This window comes from Tupaia chinensis, unplaced genomic scaffold, assembly GCF_000334495.1.
Source record: "Tupaia chinensis unplaced genomic scaffold, TupChi_1.0 Scaffold144276_1, whole genome shotgun sequence".
NCBI lineage: Eukaryota > Metazoa > Chordata > Mammalia > Scandentia > Tupaiidae > Tupaia > Tupaia belangeri.
Window position 1 is genome coordinate 300,281 of NW_006204133.1, and position 5,313 is coordinate 305,593.

The 5,313-nt window shown below is 46.4% G+C and overlaps 1 protein-coding gene across 1 annotated transcript in view; it reads right to left on the reverse strand.

Moving 5' to 3' along the window:
- The window catches only part of LOC102495589 (glycerol-3-phosphate acyltransferase 2, mitochondrial-like), a 9,866-nt gene extending 8,255 nt beyond the window's left edge, over positions 1–1,611 (reverse strand). The window contains exon 1 of the mRNA XM_006166544.3: positions 1,579–1,611. The gene's annotated coding sequence lies outside the window, so the exon portion shown is untranslated. The remainder of the gene's footprint in view (positions 1–1,578) is intronic.
- Between the last annotated feature and the right edge of the window lie 3,702 nt (positions 1,612–5,313).

The following is a 5,313-nucleotide window of genomic DNA, read 5'->3' on the forward strand; positions in this document are numbered from 1 at the left end:
CCTCCAAAAAAAAAAAAAAAAAAAAGGGAAAAGAAAGAAAAGAAAAGAAAAAAGTATCAAGGAGATTGAGAAAATGACAAAATGTACATTTTTCTCACCCCGGCATGGAACCTTTTCTAAGACATGGAACTAACCCAAATGTCCACAGATGAAAGAACTGAAAAAGTGTGGTACAGGCAGGAGAAGAGGGTGGTCTCCACAGACAAATTATGAAAACAGAATATATAGCCTGAAAGTAGAATGTGGACCTAAATACCCAGAAGCTCCTCCATCAGTTAGACTTGTAATAAAAATTAATATGAATGGAATAAATAATTCTAGTGGGATGGTGGATGCATGGAGCATACCAGTGTTAGCAAAATGGCAAAACTCTTACAGCATTAAAGTCATCCTTCAAGAGCCTCGTTGTCTAATGATGTCCAAAGAAAATATAAAGCTTCCATAGCCACCAGAAGGACAAATATACAACAATTAATTTTAGAGGCTCTCACATTTGTCTTAAATCAACAACCTTCTACTCTATAAATGTCTTGATTAAATATCACAACGCAAATACCCACACATTAAGTAAGAGAATTCCAGCTGGTAAGCATGACTGGCCATTTGTGAGAATATATTTAATATATGTACACCCATTATGTTTTCAGGCAACAAGAGGGAAAATGCAGCACATTTTTTTTTTTTCTCTTGTTAAGGCGCTGTCATTTCAACGTGAGCCTGGAGTACTCGAAATAGAATTCGAGTTTTCAAGATGAAAGCATGGCAAGAAGTGTCAGATGGCAGTGGTGTCAGCAGGTGTGTTTCTGAAAAGTGAAAAATCTCAAGAAGGAAAAACAGACATGGCATGCTTTATCCATCTCACTTAGTGAACGAGCTGCAGTTGAAACTGTTTAAGGTAGCAGGTACAATGAATATTGTCACAAATTGTGTTAATTTTTGAAGCAGCGTGGGTGCTGACTACTAGTAGTATAAAAAATATGTTCAGGATTGTTTTGATATCTGTATTTATAATAAAAAAATGTTGGGGGATGTATGGATGAATTTCTATTAAAAGCTGTTCCTGAGTGTTACGTGTAACAGCCATGGTAAATTTTTGTTTACAGTTTTGTTTAACAAACCATGCATTTAAGTTGAAGTCAACAGAAAGGAAATAGGTGCATGGATATGTGATTTGAGATGAAAGTTAGTCTTAAAATGTAAATAAAATGTGGACATGTCATCAGAAAAAAAAGAAAAAGAAAAAATGTGGCACATGTACTCTATGGACTGCTACTCAGCCATGAAAAACAGTAAGACCCTGGCATTTGATAGAAAGTGGTCGGATATGGAGGATCTATTGCTGAGTGAAGCAAGCTAGGATATAAAAGAAAGACATTGCATTCATCCACTTAATATATACCAACTATCTGCACTTTATGGTAGAGATCAAAACGCTGGAGGGCATAAAAGCAGTGAAAATAGTTAGGGATGCTGAAGACAGTGTGGAATGGCGCAGGAGAAGAGAAGAGTACAGAGAAGGATAGCGAGAGAACAAATAGAGAGGCATGACATTAGTGGGACACAGAAATGGTTTATTACCTGTTGATGATGACATGTGTAGTATCCTCAGCTGGACTGGTCTGAGAAGTATATCATGTTGGGTAAATTATTTTTACAAGCAAAATAATATATAGTGATTGAATGTTTTAAAAAAAATAATGAGAATAATAATCTGGAAAAAAAGATGAAAAGCTATTTGACGATGATGTGGATAGAAATATCTTTGTCTTGACTGTTATGTAAGGCATTCCCTCTGGAAAAAGAAATGTAGTACACTGTAAAGATATATGTGATTCAATGTAATATAAACAAGATTATAATAATAAATAATAGATAAAACAAAAAGACTGACTGTGACTGACCTGACACCAAGATAAACAGAAACTCTGAGGTTTGGCCCTGCCCAGCCAGGACTGGACTTTGGGAGCCCCACCCTGGACTCAGGCCAGAATGCCTTAACTCAGAATGTCCTGATTCCTATCATTGACCTTCTGGGCTCATAGGAACAAAGACCCTTTCTGAAGTTGGGGATAGGCGTTCACAGAATAGATTAGGCCTTTCTGCTGTCCCACACCTGCAGGAAAGGACCTGGGCCTGCATTAGACGTGCGTATTAGGCCGCCCCAGGGAGCCAGCCCTCTCCACTTGGCTCAGAAGCTGGGGTGAAGCTAGCCCCGCAGCCAGGGAGCCGAACTCCAGGAAGCGCTCACTTTCAGGCTCCTGCAAGCCCAGGCGTCGGCCTGAGCGTGAGTACCTCCTGGACGTGTGCTCCGTAAGTCGCGTGGGCCACAAAGAACTAATTAGATGCGACCCACCCGCAGCTCCTGATCGCCTCCCGGATTTGATTTCCAGGACAGACCTGGGCGCCCTTCCATTGGACGCTGCTCTGTGACGTCACCGGACCGCGCCGGCTTCTCCCGCATGTTCTCCAGAGGAACCGTGCCTGGCCGCTGCAGCTGTAGTGACAGCGCTGGCTGCAGTCGTCCGTGCCCGCGGTCAGTGTAGACCCCGGCCTAGCGAGCCTAACCCTATAGCGCAGGGTAACCGGGAGGACCGGCCGCCGCGGCCAGGTAGGTGGGGTCTGGGCCAGGATGGGTGTCCCCGGCTCAGACCTTGCAGATTGGATCGACCGGAGTTCCCGGCCGCTTTCCACCACACGGACGAGCTTTGTGGGCCCCTGACTGGAGGAGGGGGACCTGGGGTTAGAGGTACTCGGGCACCGGCTAAGTTTCCAGGCAAGTAGGCAGGGTCCCACCTGCAAACCGCTTGCAGGGTCACAAGCTTCGACCCTTGCCCTGTTTCCACTTTACGTCGCTGCCTTTTGCTTAAGGACTCGTTTGCAGGGGTGAATTGAGCATAGTGGTTATTGAAGAAGCACGGGGGCCACTTTCTGACTGCACTTTGGCTGGTGGCTTCACCGCAGTAAGCCTCAGTGCCCCCTTCTGTAAAATGGAGGTGCTCCACCCGAGGGGCTTGCTGTAAGAGGGGATGAACCTACTTGTGCCTGTCACGTGGGGAGGGTGCAGTCAGTGGCGCCCGGGGTTATCTCGGAAAGCAGGTGACCAGCCTTATCCCTAGGGGTGGGGTAAGATACTGAGGCTGGGTTTTCCTGCTTGCACAACACGTGACTTTGAACCAAGGACTTTAGTGTTTCTTGGACTTGGATTCAAATCCCAGCTCTTTGTCTCTCCTAGCTCTATGACTCTTTATCCTCTCTAAGCTTTAGTTTTCTTCTGAAAATGGAGATGGCACTACCACCTGCTATTGTTAGGAGAATTAAATCATATGTTGCTGGTGCATCATTTAATATACGGCATTGAGTGGAAGCGGTGGCTGTAGTTTTGGCAGGTGGAGTGTTGAGCAGGGCACATCGACTCCTACAGTCTGTTGACAGTGGCATGGCTGATGTTTGTTTAGGACAGTGACAGGACACTTGAAGTCCCTAGTTTTCTGGTTGACTTTCGAGCCAGCAAGTGGTGACAAAAGTCTAATGCGTTTGTAGCTGAACAAGGCAGACCAAACCATTGTGAGGGCAGTCTGAGGTTCGGAGATCTACCTCCGCATTTCTCAGCACAAAGTACTGTTTTTTCCTTAAAAATTAATTTAACGCAATTTCTTTTTATTTTTATTTATTTTTTTATCTTGGAGAGGTTTCTACTATAGGGCGCGTGCGCGCGCCAGAAAAACAGAGAGAGACTGAGAGACAGAAAGCGACAAATCACCCCCTGGGGAGATGGCCACACTGCAATACCTTCTCCTCCATTCTCCTCTTGAGATCTTGGGCCCACACACACATGTGCCCAGTGTGAGTTTAAGCCACCAGGTCTGGGACTTGAACCATGGTTGACTACATGGGAGTCCCGTGATGTAGCCATTACACTATCTGCTGGTCCCTACCTTTTAATTTAACCAGAGAGAGATGCAGAGCAACAGAGAGAGCGAGAGAGAGAGAGAAAGTAAGAGAATAAGCTATCAGGTCCAGGACTTGAACTGTAGTCGGACATATGGGAGTCTAGCGCCTTAACTACTGCACTCCTGCTAGTCCCCAAAGTGCTATTTTTAAAAGCAAGGTGATGATGAAAGGGATGGGGGAAAATAAATAATTATTTCAAAAAAAAATAATAGAGTAGAAACAAGTAGCCAAGCTGGGAGCCAGCAGGTAATGTAGGGGTTATGGCACTGTATCCCACATCACTCAAAACGTGAGTTCAACTCCTGGATCTGGAAACCTGAAAAGCACACCAGGCCCGTGTGCATGTGTGCCCAAGATTCCAAGAAGACACTGGAGAAGAGACTGCAGTGTGCCATCCCCTCTGGGACAGGGTGGTGATTTCTTTCTTTTCCTCTTTCTCTTCAGTGAGCCCCTGTACCCTATAGCACAAATTAAAAAAAAATAAATAAAAGAAAGGCAATGAGCCATGTGAGGGGGCCATGTGGTAAGGAATGGAGGCCAAACTGAAATTAAGAACAAAACAAGAGGGTTGGCCCCTTAGCATAGTGGTTAAAGGAGCGAGATCCCACATAGCCAACTGCACTTTGAGTCTTGGCTCCAGCAGCATGAACCACACACCAGGCGTATACACATGTGTACTCGGAATCTAGATAGGATGGAGAAAGGGAGAAGGGATTGGGACGTGACCACGCTCTCCCTTTGTGGCTGTGCTCGCTTACTCGCTCTCTGGTCAGCACATGTGCCCTCTGGCTACTAAAACAGAACAACAAAATAGACCATGAGGTTTGTCTTTAAGTGGTGACTGCAACTCAAAACAGGACCTAAGTTCCTTGTTACTCTGGAGGTGACAAGGAGGGAAGGTACAGCCATGTCTCATGAGGTTGATGGCCACTACGCTTGCCCAAGTAGCGAAAAGTCGAGCCTCTGCTTTTGTCAGTTCTCTGTTCTGCAGCCACCCAGAGTCTCACCAGGCACTGGACTGGGCATGGCGGACTCAGCAGTGAGACAGACGTGGCCCCTAACCTGGAGGCAACAGCTGAGTGGTGCCTGCCAGGCCTCGGTGCCCCGTTTGTCCGCAGCCTCTTCCTTCAGTCGGCCTGGACTCCCGCGGGAGAAACAGTGATTACTGGGGGGGACTGGGGGGGAGTAGTGGCAGGGGTTGCTCCTGGAAGGCTGGGGGCGCCTGGGGGCTTCTGGCTCCCACCGTGTGAGCAGTGGAAAGCGTTTTAAGTGGGAGGGTTACAGGATCAACTTAGCATTTAAAAACTGCTGGTGGCAGCTGTGGGACTGGCTTTACTGATGGGCCCCTCCCATCGCAGGGCG